Below are 14,394 nucleotides of genomic sequence, written 5' to 3'. Positions count from 1 at the left end.
GACAAGAATTCTCCAGGCACGCAGAGGGGCTGACCAAACACTAGCTCAGCTGGGGAAGCGCTGAGATCCTCCTTAACCGCAGAGCGCAGCCCAAGCAAAACCCACGGGAGGCGGTCAACCCAATTGCCATCCTTTAAGGAGGCGCGAAAAGCAGCCTTAAGCGACCGTGGGAACCGTTCACACATCCCATTAGCTTGCGGGTTGTATGCAGTTGTGCGGTGGACTTTAGCCCCCAGTCCATCAGCCATGGCTGACCAAAGCTCGGAAATGAACTGGAAGCCTCTGTCTGACGTAATGTCCGCGGGTGGGCCGAAACGCGAGACCCAGCTTGACAAAAACGCCTTGGCCACCACTGCTGCGGTAGCGGACGCCAGGGGGACTGCCTCCGGCCACCTGGTGGTCCGCTCAACAACAGTCAAAAGGTGCGTAAAACCTTGTGACTGCGGCAGAGGACCCACCAGATCGACATGCACATGATCGAAACGTTTGCCGGGTATGAAGAACGGCTCCAGGGGCGCCTTGGTGTGTTTATGAACCTTCGCACGCTGGCAGGGAATGCACGCCAACGCCCATTCCTTAACAGATTTGCGAAGGCCTGGCCAAACAAATTTAGAGCTGACCAGTTTAACAGAGGCCCGGACCCCTGGATGAGAGAGAGCATGTACCGAGTCAAAAACTTGACGACGCCAGGAAGCGGGAACCACTGGGCGAGGGCAGCCGGTGGAAACGTCACAGACGAGGAGGGGGCCACCGTCCTGCACGGGTCTGTCCTCTAGTATGAGGCCCGTCTGGGTGGATTTAAGCGTGAGGATGTCCGGGTCACCGCTCTGATCGGCAGCCATGGCGGAGTAGTCTATGCCGAGAAAGACGGGAGAAACCAGCGCACGGGACAAACAGTCAGCCACATGATTGGATTTACCAGCCACGTGCCGAATGTGCGTGGTAAACTCAGAAATGGCTGCCAACTGGCGCTGCTGGCGTGCACTCCATGGATCAGAAACCTTGGACATGGCAAACGTCAAGGGTTTGTGGTCCACGTATGCGGTAAAGTGACGACCCTCGAGAAAAAAACGGAAATGACGAGTCGCCAGGTGGAGCGCCAGTAGCTCCCTGTCAAAAACGCTGTAATTGCGTTCGCTGTCACGTAGCGTACGGCTGAAAAAGGCGAGCGGTTGCCAGACACCCGAGATTCGCTGTTCCAGCACCGCACCCACCGCTATGTCCAATGCATCGGTGGTCAACGCAATCGGCGCTGAGGGGGATGGGTGGGCCAGAAGGGCAGCATTAGCTAACACTGACTTAGCATCAGAAAACACTTGGATGCTTTCCGGAAACCAGTCAACGGAGTCATTAGCTTTCTTACCTTTTAACGCCCCATAAAGGGGCTTCAGCAGATGTGCCGCTCTGGGGAGAAAACGGTTGTAAAAATTCACCATCCCCAAAAATTCCTGCAGTGCCTTAACAGTCGTGGGACGCGGAAATTCCGAAACAGCTCGGACTTTGTCAGGCAACGGAACCGCGCCCTCGGCGGAAATACGGTGCCCAAGAAAATTGAGAACGGGCAACCCAAACTGGCATTTAGACGGATTAATAATCAGTCCATGCTCCGCCAAACGCTGAAAAACCTGCCGCAGATGGAACATGTGCTGCTCCTTCGAGCTGCTGGCCACCAGTATATCATCAAGATATACAAAAACAAAGGGCAGCCCGCGCAAGACCGAGTCCATCAACCACTGGAAGGTTTGGGCGGCACCTTTCAGGCCAAACGGCATGCGCAGAAACTCGAAAAGGCCGAAAGGTGTAATCACAGCGGTTTTGGGGACATCCTCCGCGCGCATGGGAACCTGGTGATATCCCCGTACCAAATCGATCTTCGAAAAAACCGAAGTCCCCGCAAGATGGGCGGAAAAATCTTGGATGTGGGGAATGGGATAATGATCGTTCTCTGTGACATTATTACGACGACGGAAATCCCCACAAGGTCGCCACCGACCATCAGATTTAGGCACCATGTGTAACGGAGAAGCCCAGGCACTGTTCGAACGCTGCACAATGCCCAGACGCTCCATGGTGGCAAATTCTTCCCGAGCGACAGCGCGCGCGAACACCGGGGGCCCTACTGTAGTTATGTAATGCTCCACCCCGTGCTTCGTCACCGTGCTCGAGAAAGTGGGGACAGAGAGTGAGGGAAACTCAGAAAGCAAACACTGAAAAACGTCACCCGAATCTACTGAGTTAGCATGCACCACAGGCTGAGCACCCCGAGTCAAACAGGGTAATGAGGAAAATGACACAGCATCAATTAAACGTCTGTTAGCAACATCAACCAGCAGTCCGTGAGCACAAAGAAAATCAGCGCCTATTATAGGCACAGAGCTAGCAGCAACAACAAAGTTCCACTGAAAGTCACGGTCGTGAAAGCAAACAGTCACCAACCTTTCACCGAAGGTTTTGATGGGAGAGCCATTAGCCGCTGTTAGCAATGGCCCGCAGCCCTTAGCTAGCCTGTCCGAGCCAGCCGGGGGAAGAAGGCTCTTCTGTGAGCCGGAGTCCACCAGGAAACGCCTCCCCGAGCGTGAGTCCTCTAAGAAAAGCAGCCTTTCCTTGTTGCCAGCGGTCGCGGCTGCTACAGAGCGCTGACATGCCCATTTCCCTGGGTCTGGAAACTGCAAGGCGGGAGACAGCGCCGTGCCTTCGCTCCAAAACGCTGGTGATTAAAACAAAGCCCCTTTCCGCGGTGCCGCGGTGCCGCCGTGCAGCGATTCCGGCCACCGTGGACGAGTCAGAGGGCCCCTGGAGCATCGGTGAGGGGGCGGGGGAAAACGCTGGTGAGTCCTGAACAATCGCCTGGACGCCGAAAGTCCTGGTAGCCAGGAGGATGCGATCCGCCTCTTCCGCAAGGGAGCGGTAATCCTTCATGGCCAATAGCGGGGAGTTGGCAAGGCCAACGCGCACTGGAGCCGGCAGCTGTCGGAGAAAGAGGTGGGTGAAGAGAAATCCTCCGTCATCCGCGCCCAGCAAGGACAGCATGCTCTCCATGAGCTCAAGAGCGGTGCCGTCGCCCAGGCCCGCGAGGGAAAGGAGTTTCTCGGCTCGCTCAGCATCAGAGAGGGAGTAACGCCGCAGCAGCAGCGCCTTGAGGGCGGCGTACTTGCCTTGGGCTGGGGGGTCCCGGAGGAGAGTCATCACGCGGCGGGTTGACGGCGGGTCAAGTGAGGCCACCACATGGTGGTATTTAGTATCGTCGGCTGAAACTCCACGAAGAGCAAACTGAGCTTCTACGTGCACGAACCATGAAGGAGGATCGTGAAGCCAAAAATCCGGCAATTTAAGCGCCACAGCAAACGCAGCCATTGGCGGAGGTGAAAGTCCGGCGGCAGCCGATGCTTCCAGGCCGGAGCTGGCTTCGTCGTCGAGCCTTAGCATGTTCGCTACAGGGGTCACCAATGTGGAGGTATGTAATAACGACAGGAGAGGTCTCAGTGTCTCATTCCAACTTTATTAACTGACTCTCAGAACTTCACATATAGTGAGCGCCAAAATCTCCACCCCAACACTTCCCTTCAAGTGTGAGTGGAGCCACCTGGTGGTCCGGCACAGTATCATTATTTTCAGCTCAACCTCACGTGTTTGAATTTAGTTGTTTTTTCATTGACATACTGTGTTAACACAACTGATATGAAATCACACAAAGAACTTAAAATCCTAGAAGTTTGTTTTTTTTACTGCAAAAACCACAGACATGTTGACTAAATTATTTTTATAACTTAAAATGCTAAATAAATAAATAAATAAATAAATAAATAAATAAATTGTACATTTTGAAAACTTATGCACACATTTTGTAAACACATTTGGCCACAACTATTTAAAAATATTACTAAAACTAACACGAGAGAACAATCAGGTTTTGCAATAAGATGCCCCACAAATTATGTGTGCCAGTAAAAAAAAATAAAAATTTGTCCACCACAAGACAGGAGAACAGCACAGGGATAAACATGCAGGCCTGACAGCAGGAGGTGTATCACTCCGGTGGGTTTCTACCTGCACACTACAAAGTGCCTTTGTGAATTCATTAGTGCCCTCACTGACACACAAAACAAATCAACTGTTGCGGAGTATAGCATGGTGGAAAAGAATGGAGAGAATCCCCCACTAAACTTTTGGGTTGGCATTACTTTAGTTTTTTTGTATTAATTGCATGCTTTGGTGTTTTTGTGTGTGTTTGGTGTGAGGTGGGAGTGGAGATTCTACTCTAGTCCAGCTGCCAGTTATTTGGAGTCGAGTACAGGGAGCAGCTGATTGGGAAGGATTGAAGCCCTTCTCTATAAAGGGGAGAGGAAACGGGAAGGGGGGTTGTTGTTTTTTTAGTAGGACACTGGTGCAGCAGGGAAGCCTCTGAGACTCCAGGATGAAGTGTGCACATTTTAAGGGAATGGATTTTTAACCTGGCCTGGTTTTGCTTTTAAAATAATCCAAGGATGTTGGGGGGAGGACTCATTTTAATTAGGATTTGTGTGGCTCTGCTGGGATTAAAAACACTGGATTGGAGACTCTCTGTGCCCATGGAAAGGAAACTGGCCAAGTTTTTTTTCCTCTTTATTTATAGAGTTTTTACATGTAAGTTGACATATCAGGCCCAATAAAGCAAGTACCAACCAATACAAAGACATATCTCAATACAGATTAGCCCATTAAAATTTGGATGATAACAATAAAACAAATAAAATAAAAATAAAGAAAAAAAAAAAGGAAAAAGGGAAAAAAACAAACGATGTCAAATATTAATGCCAGACTCGACCGTGAGAACTTAACATTTCCTCTGAGTCTGAATTTTATTTTCTCCATTTTTAAAAAGAACATAACATCTTCCAGCCAACATGATCGGGCTGGAGGGTGAGGAGCTTTCCAAGACAGCAAAATTCTACGGTGTGCCAGCAGTGAAGTGAAAGCGATAACATCCAGCTGCTTACAACTAAGGTTTAGGCTGGCATCTTCAGAAACACCAAAAATGGCAACTAATGGGCATGGTTTGAGCGTAACGCTCAAACCATGAGAAAGCACTTCAAAAAAAATAGTCCAGTATAACTGAAGTGTCGGCCAGGCAAAAAACATATGAGTTAAATCACAGGTCAGGAATGCCGGGGTATATTTTAGATAGTCTAGATCTTGAGAAGTGTAATCTGTATACAGTCTTAAACTGAATAAGAGAGAGTCTTGCACATGAGGCTAAGGTATGAATTTTGTCAATTACTTTGTCCCAGTAACCTTCCCCAAGCTTTTTTTTCCCCTTTCTCTCTTTAAAAAAAAAAAAAAAAAATGCATATATCGATCACCTGGATCACCTGTTGAGAAAGAAAAAAGAAAACAAGCAGAAGAGAACAAGAGTAATAGAATAAACAACATCACAATGATATATGGGAATATGACAGTAAATACTAAATATTAAACATTATTGTGCAGCACATAAGATCAACAGAACACAGTGTGCTTTGAGGTAGGAGCCAAAAAGGGTGTAGTTTGTGGGTGTGATCACCCGTGTGTACACCTGTGAGCATGGACGCGCTTGTTTTTTGTTTTTTAAAAGGTTCCTTCATGTAATGATCTGCTAGAGGGTGTGGGGGGGCCACAGCCCCGTCCTCCAGGGCATGAAGCAGGTATGGAGGAGATCAAAACTCCAGACATCCAGAGGCCCCCAGAACACAAGAGACCAAGGAAGACCAACAGAGGGGCAGCCGCGCCACTGTCCCAGAAAGAGCTGAGGAGAGCCCCAGATGAGGGCTCACTTAGCAGCCGCGGAGCAGAAGCCAGGGGGGGTTGCAGTGACGCGCCCGTGAGCTCCGCCGGCAGCCAGCTGTGCCTGAGAGACCGAGCCCCAGGCCGAGAGGCCGGGGGCACCCCACCTCTGAATTGGCCCGAGCGAGCCCCAGGCTCCAGGCCCCGATAAGCGGCCGCCAAGGAGTGAGCTGGTGTGTACCTGGACGCCCACCCCCAGACACAAAGAACCACCACCAACGCACCGATGTCTGAGGGAGTCCGCCACTGGCAGGGGAAAAACCAAAATAACCACCGGGTTGAGTCAAACGATGATTTCAATGATCACACGCGTGGGAGATGGACACCGTACGCAGACAGCATTAGATCTCAAAATGGTGGAGCATTGATCAAACTCTTATAGCCTCTAGTGGCCCCCACCTAATCATAAAAGCCTAAACATTCACATGCTTTCTCTCACACGGCGCCTAAGCTACGACCTTGGCTCCCTGTTTATCTGCTCCTGCTGAGATGGGGCAGAAAACTCCAGTATATTCTGTTCTCTTCTAATCAGACAAATAAGGCGATGACTTTCTGCGAACAGTATTTCTTATAACTCAGCAGTATAATGCATCATAAAACAATATCATTCATTCACAATAAATCAGCAGTCTAATGTAATGCAAATCAGTTTAACAGATGCAATAGTTACACTGTTAGACATTTTATTGTATTTTTACATTAACTTACTGGCAACACTATTGCCAGTAAGTTACTGTAATTACTGATCTACAGTATCTTTACTGTTGTGATGTTTTACAGTTCAACCTCTTTACTGTAAACATATATTACAGTATAACAGCTTTACTGTAAACGTGGTTTACAGTTAGAAAGACTTACCGTGATTAAGTTTTATAGTATCACTGTACTGCAAATGTGGTTTATGGTATAACACTGTAATTGTGTACAGTATAATTTGTTTAGACTGTAATTGTGTTTTACAGCATATAAAATAATATTAACATTCATATTCAATATAAGAACATTTACAAAAAACAATATAATTCAATAAAGTAGTCTCAGAATAGTGAATTAAACCAACATTTATTGTTGATATTTTTTTTAACAAGAAAAACATTTTTCAACTGAATAAAAACAATGTCAATAACCAAAATAAATAGAAGCGTACATGAAAACTACACAGTCCTTCACCTTTCTGTGTCTGATTTTTTTAAGGAAAACAGTTTTTCATTCCACTAAAAACAGGACAAACCCACCAGCATGAACATTAAATAAACTATTACAATTGTAAAACAAAAATCATTTACAAAATGTAATAATTATCAGTGGGTCCCAGGAAATAGAATGTGACATGGGATTTAGATTTCCGTTACCAGGATGGTCGGGTTCAGCGTAGTCTTTATCACCACCTGTCAAAGACACATCATCAATATTCATGTTTGCTCAGGTTATTCACTTGTTCACATCTGTCTGAGATCATTCATACTGTTGTATGGATGTGTGTACAGTATGTATATAATTATCAGCTATGTAAAAGATATTATCATCTCTGTATTCTTACCTAGTTGGAAGTCCTCCATTCAAACTCAGAGAGCCGCTGGAGGAAGGTGGTGATCCAAGGGCTGATGCTTGTAACCTTCCTCTTTACGACACGACCTGTCTTGCGGCTTGTACCAAGTTTTGCAGGGCATTTTGTTCCCATGTCTGGATTGATCCTCACAAAGAACCTTTTAACGGAAAAAAGGCTGCTTTAATTTCAAAATTAAAACATACATTACAGCAATCACCTATATGTTTCTGCAACTGTAGTCAAGCTAGAGCTGGGTGATATAAGATTTTTTCATATCACGATATGTTTTTTTCATTTCAGGCGATAACGATATCTATCACGATATCAGCCAAATAACTATATTTGTAAGATTTAAATGTGCCGTTGCTCACAAGTAAAATGTGAAATAATCAGCAGCTTGTTTTTATTTAAATATTTATTTCCCATAATAAGTTCAACAGGGTAGATGTACTTAAGGAACATGAGACTTTTTCAGATAAATAAAGGCAAATATTGCAAACTACACAAAAGGCAGCCGCTAAAGCGTTTAAGTTTCAAAATAGAACAAATGAAACAGACTAAATTGTCAATTCCACTTAGAAACAAAATATTAATTCTAAAAATAAATCTTAGTTTGTTTTACAGAAGAACAGACAAAACTAACTTTTGTCAATATCAAATAAACTGAGAACTAAAAGGAAATTCTCAATCTCTCCTTGTTGTATAGCTTAGCTTTTCAAACAGTTTTAACAGTTACTTTAGTCTGACAAAAGCCGAATGATGAATTAGCGCTTCCAGTCAGAGACTGAGGCTACGTCCACACGTACACGGGTATTTTTGAAAACGGAGATTTTCCGTTTTCGTTTTAAAAAATAATCCCGTCCACACATAAAGGCAGAAATGAAGGAAAACGCTGCTATGAACATGCCAAAGCAGCAGGTGGCGCTAGATTCCTAACCGTGCAGAAATGTTGGCCAATCAGAAGTCTAGAAGCCTCGGTGGGAAAAAGTAAACAAAGCTGGGGCATAGAAGCAGAACCGAGTCGTATGTGTGGAGGGACAGTAACTGTGTGTATATGTAAGCATTTAAACACTGCAGAGAGTAGAAGTAACAGTAACAGTATTGTAGAAATTCATTTCACCGAAACAATAACGTGGCGCACAGTGTGACGCATGCACCAGTTTATTGTATTTCCAGACTTGCTTTCGGCACAATTTACAGTGCAGCTACTCTGTTTTTTGTCAGACTTGAAATAGCCGAAATACCTTCACACTACGGAACTTCTATGGCTCTTCTGTTCGACAATCTCTCCGACGCTGCGGCTGTGATTGGTTCGGCTCTGCGCTACTTAATTTGGATTGGCTGACCTTTTTTTTTTTTTTAAGAGGACAAGAGCGGCGAGGTCTATCGCGATAGTTTAATTTCTCTATCGAGTAAAAGTTATATCGCGATACATATCGTTATCGTTCTATCGCCCAGCTCTAAGTCAAGCTATCACATATATTTCATTCTTAAATGGTGTAAGCTTTAATGGTGTAAAGTATTTACCTCTGTATCATCTCCAGTGTGATGGACGCTGACTCCTGATACTCAAGGTTGAAAACGTAGTATGACGTAAAGAATACAGCAAGGGTGCTGGCAAAGTCATGCATCTGCTCAGGCTCATAAAATGCCTTGCCCTCCAAACTGATCATCCAGCGGCTTGCAGACATGAAATTATTCCCTAAAAACAGACAAGAGTCCAATACGACAATGTGCTCACCCTTACAAATAAGGTTTCCACAAGAATGCTGGATAGCAGGCCTCACACTGTACAAAAATAGAATCCACACGGTTTGCTGCTATTTCTCTTATTATTTATTATGTAATGAAAATTATGATCAATTACAGGAAAAAACTGCCTAATGTTTTGGCATTTTGGCCTGTGCTGAAATGTTAGGCTGTTTTTTCCTGTTGGTCATTGTGTATAATAAATAATAAGAGAAACAGCAGCAAACTGTGTGTATTCTATTTTTATACAATATAAAACAGACAAACCCCTGTTAAGTAAGTTGTTGTGGGTACAAATACCACAATAATTACATAGATTTTTTACAAAAATATTACAAGAGGATTGAAACTATTTACTTACCAAGCGCTATTACCCTTGGTGTGATGGGTAAGGTCATCTCTCTCTCAACAGACATCTTGGTGGAAAAAGCCTTTAAAACACAAAAGGAACTGATTTGAATGATGATACCCAAAATCATTGAAATATTTTTCCTTTGTTTATGTTGACAGTATTGAGAGTTCATGTGTAAAATTTTATATATAATTACGTCAGCCAAGATGAAGATTGAGTCCTCTTTTTCTTGGAAGTACTTCATCAGAAGAAGGATGGCTGCTGTGGCGATCTGGTTGTGGTTCAGCTTTGCACTGTGCACTCAAGTAGCAGATGTTCAATCTCCTTGTTCCACTGAAGTCTCTGGCTTGCAATGCACCACACTGGGCGGGAAAAGACAGAGAGACAATTGTTAATTTAATGTTGCATTTATTTAACCCTTGAAAAATATATTTACATAAGTAAATAAAAGGGAAAAAAACACACAACCCATCTTTTCCAGAATAATTCAGCTAATGAGCTATTTCGACCAAGCTAACACCGATTTTAAGCCCCCCCCCTCCCCCCCACACACAAAAAATATATATGCTCTTAAAAATTAATAAACGAGTATGTTAGGTAGGAGAGTCCTTTGTATTACCTTATGACGTCCCGTTTGCAGTTTCCACACAGAGGTCCAACAATAACGAGGTGCAAAATCTTTTGTCCTCTCGAGCATATCGTAACGAAGAGTTAACAAAGTTGGCCTGTCTTTCCTCTCCTGTCAATCACTGGATCACAGGTCATGTCAGTCAGGATATGGAGTGGTGGTTGGTAGAGGTAGGTGGGTGGGCGGGGCCAGCATGCATTCAGTGTGTGTTTCACTAAGTTGGGTTGACTAGTTCCCAGAAGAGTTCTGTACATGTTGCACGTTCAGTAAATGAGCAATTCAGTTACTGCTCGACTGAGAAGCCTCCGCCAAATTATTACAATATTCTCCACTGAATGAAGTTCGCCTTTCTGCGTCTTTTTAAAATAACTTTATTCACTACTTGTCACGAGTACAAAATTACACAAAAACAGACAGCAGCAACAACCTAAGTGAAATCCAACAACAGAATAGTGGCAAGTAAAAAAATTAACAAAAGGAAGTGTGAATGTTGTTCAGGGTTAATCAGAGATAAGTGATGGAGATGCAGCAATGTGAATTCTGCTTTTTTTATTTGTAGTTAACCTTATAGTCTTTACATATGAATGGAAGTCAATTAAGAAAACACAGAATTTTGGGAGAGATTTGGAGAACCTTGCTTTATAAAATTTCCCTACAAGGAGGCCTTTCTGCATTCTTTTCCCTCTCCCCAGGAGCAGCTGTCACTTGAATTGATCTCTATGGCAACGCAGTGGCAAGCACACATTTGCAGCAGCTGTGCATGTGCATACAACTGCATGCAGCAGATTAGATGATCAGAATTATTGAACCTTACACACAGGCAAGTCCCCTAAAAAGTCAAAACCATAATACTTTCACTGGTATCATACTGACAAATGGCATAGGTTGGAGGAAAATCTGGAAATGGTTGGCAGTGAAAGAGTTAAAATGTAATGCACTATTGCAACCAACCACTGAAAGAGTAAAAATACACAAACAGTATGATGAACCATTCAAATCACATAATACAGTAGCACTACTGCTAATGTGTTAACGGTAGGTATAACTACTACCGCAATTTTAAAAAATACAGTAAGTAACCTTAATATACCCATAATGCAAAGCAAATTACAGTAATTAACTGTAGAAACGTTTTCAGGTAAGTTACTGGGCATTTTGTGGTATTTTACTGTGAAAAATACAGCAAAGGTTAACAGTGTATCACCTTCTTCTAATTCAGGAGAATAATGCAAACTAAAACTACATAATAATTCACAATCTTTAATTAGGGGTATAACATGGCATAAAATAATATTCTAATCTCACACTCCCCCTGATGAGCTCTTTAGAATAAAGAGCTCACCTACACTCTGCAATCCAGTGTGGCCGAGTTCATTTCTTCTCACTCCTGAGGCCCTTTGTCCCCCTGATGGGCGAACCATATGTGAGATGACCTCTGTGTTTGCGCAGTTCAGATGCAAGAAAAACTGTTATTACAACAGTAGCAGGTACAGATGACACTCCCCAGTTCTCCCACAGCTTTATTTTGGTGCTACCTTATACCCTTCAGACGTACTAAGACTAGAACCTCTGTCCAAGGAGCTTTTAGCCTTTATTTTATTGCTGCAGCTACCAGTGTTGTCCAGTTGGGTGATCCTCTGCTCGCCTTTCTTCAACCTCAGGGGTTAGACAACCCTTCAGTCGTTGCACAGATCAGGGGATTATTCTGCCCCGATTTCAAACAACGATCTGTGTATCCTCGGGTCCTGTGTATCCTGTGCATCCCCCAGAAAAAGGAACAGGAACGTGTCCCCCTTTTGACCATGAGCCTCTCGAACCTTGTTGGTCTGCTGTTCCTGGATTTCCGCCAACCCCTTCATGGTTATTGCTGTGTTTATGGGATCCATCCTTTGAGGTGACTAATCGGAGCCCAAACGCCATGACACTTGAACTCAGTTGGTGTCTCGGCAGTCACTGTGTCTGTCTCTGCTGCGAAGGATCCTCGTATATTTGTGACCTCGTCTGGTGTCTGTTCCTTTCTCTGTAAGAGACAGAAAACCAAAACACCTCTCTTCCTAGCCCTAATAATCTAATGTTGTTATCTACTGACCTTCTGGTGATTCAGAATTGGTTTAGAATATTCAGAATGTCCCAGGGACTTCTTCTAATCATATCCTATGCATGTGTAAGCGTGTTGGCATTTAGCCCTCTGCACTCAAGGCATTTCCTACACTTTATCAGTCCGGACCATCACGCAGAACAAAGCTTATGACCTTCAAAAGACCGAGTGCCAACTCATTATAAGCACATTTGCAAGGCGTGTCTGAAAATTATTAAAACCACTCATTTTAACAAAAGACATCAAAAACAAATTAGCCATTTTTAATTCTAACATTTGCCCCCCCCCCCCTTTTGACACATTCCCATGTGTCAAATCAACGGAGCTAGAAAATTAAAAGAAAAGGTTAGTGACCTCATATCTTAGAAAGTATGAGACCTTCTCCTATCCAGTGTCGTTGCTCCAGTCTGTCATCCTGTGCCAGGGAATGAAGTCAATTTAATTGTCATGTTAGATCTGTTCAACTCCTGGCTCCGCCCAGAGCCTGCATCCGCAGAATTGCCATGAAACAAAACCTGTATTAATATGAACTTCACTTGAATATGAACATGTCGACACAGCAAAGGAACATGCTCTCCTTCTCGAGGACAGGCACTGACTCCCACTTATCTCCTGGAGCCAACTGTCCCTTAGGGAGACACAACATTGCAGCTACAAGGTTCTGCAGATTGTTAAGTTGATCTGTGTGTAATGCTCTGAATCAGGTATGTAAAATTAAATGAATGTCGTTTAATCAACTGCCACTACTTAAAACTTAGCAAAAGATATAACTGAATAAAAGATCACAAAGAAAAGCATGACATCGGTGTTATGTAAGCGCGTGCGGCCTTCAGTGCTCGAAGTCACTCCAGTCTATAGATCAGCCAAACATCGCGCTGACTGTAGCTTTTAACCCTTATTAACTTGAACACAACTCTATAATGAGCAACAAACTGCAATATGTATAAAAATGATCATGGTTACACCTGCAATGAAAGATCATATGATTATCCTGACACCTGTAAATAGAAGATTAACCTGAGGTTATAACAATCACTGTAATACAAATGTTAATGTAATGTCAATAGCTTCAAGCAATGTTTAATGCAATGCTTGTTATATGATTCTGATGTAACGATAATGCTGATGCTGAAATAACAGTAAAACACCCCCTTTTCATTCATGGGAACTGTGTGGAGAGGGTATGCTCCATGAGGTTTCTGGGCGTGCAGATCTCTGATGACCTCTCCTGGACTGCAAATACTACGTCGGTGGTTAAAAAGGCCCAGCACCGTCTCCACTTTCTGAGAGTGCTCAGGAGGAACAACCTGGAGGAGAGGCTGCTGGTGACATTTTACAGAGCCACCATAGAGAGCATCCTAACGTACGGCATAACAACATGGTATGCAGGGTGCTCAGCTGCGGACAGGAAAGTACTGCAGAGGGTCATCAACACAGCCCAGAAGATCACTGGCTGCTCTCTGCCCAGCCTGGAGGTCACTGCAAACTCTCGGTACCTCAGCAGAGCTGGCAATATCATCAAGGACCACTCTCACCCCAGCAACCAACTGTTTGAACTATTACCGTCAGGCCGACGGTACAGGTCACATAAAACCAGGACAAACAGATTCAGGGATAGCTTCTTTCCCAGAGCTATCACCGTAGTAAATAAGCACAAAAACAACTGAACCTATTCCATACCGTCACTGTCATTATATTATGCTGCTATTCATACTGTCATTATATTAATGCTGCTATCCTGTATATATTGTACATACTATTGTTTGAGTACTTACGATTGTTTTTTTGTACTTTTTATATTTTACATTTATATTTATTATTGAAACTTGCACCAAGGGAGTGGCACTCCAATTTCGTTGTACTCTGTACAATGACAATAAAGGCTATTCTATTCTATTCTATTCTATCCCGTTCATAAACTTCACACATAAACGTTTATAAATGCCTCTTTTAAATTATATTTCTCCCTGTTTTTCCCTTACTGACCACAGCAGGGGAAGCTTTGTTTTGATTCAGCCATGAATCCAGCTCACCTGATTCATCACTGAGCCCCACCGTCACTGGCAACTGACAGAGTGGCGCTGCATACTCGTCCTTTAATGTCACTATTTCCAATCTGTTAATTAGAGTGCTTAAACATGAAGTAGACTACGTCCACAACAAGTCAATACAGTTGTAAATGTGGCCAATTATCAATCTATTACCAATCAATAATGAAA

The sequence above is a fragment of the Rhamphochromis longiceps genome, linkage group LG13 (genome assembly GCF_057381845.1).
Source record: "Rhamphochromis longiceps isolate RC_006_pf linkage group LG13, R_longiceps_female_GT1.1, whole genome shotgun sequence".
Taxonomy (NCBI): Eukaryota; Metazoa; Chordata; class Actinopteri; order Cichliformes; family Cichlidae; genus Rhamphochromis; species Rhamphochromis longiceps.
Note: the sequence above shows the minus strand (reverse complement) of the source record.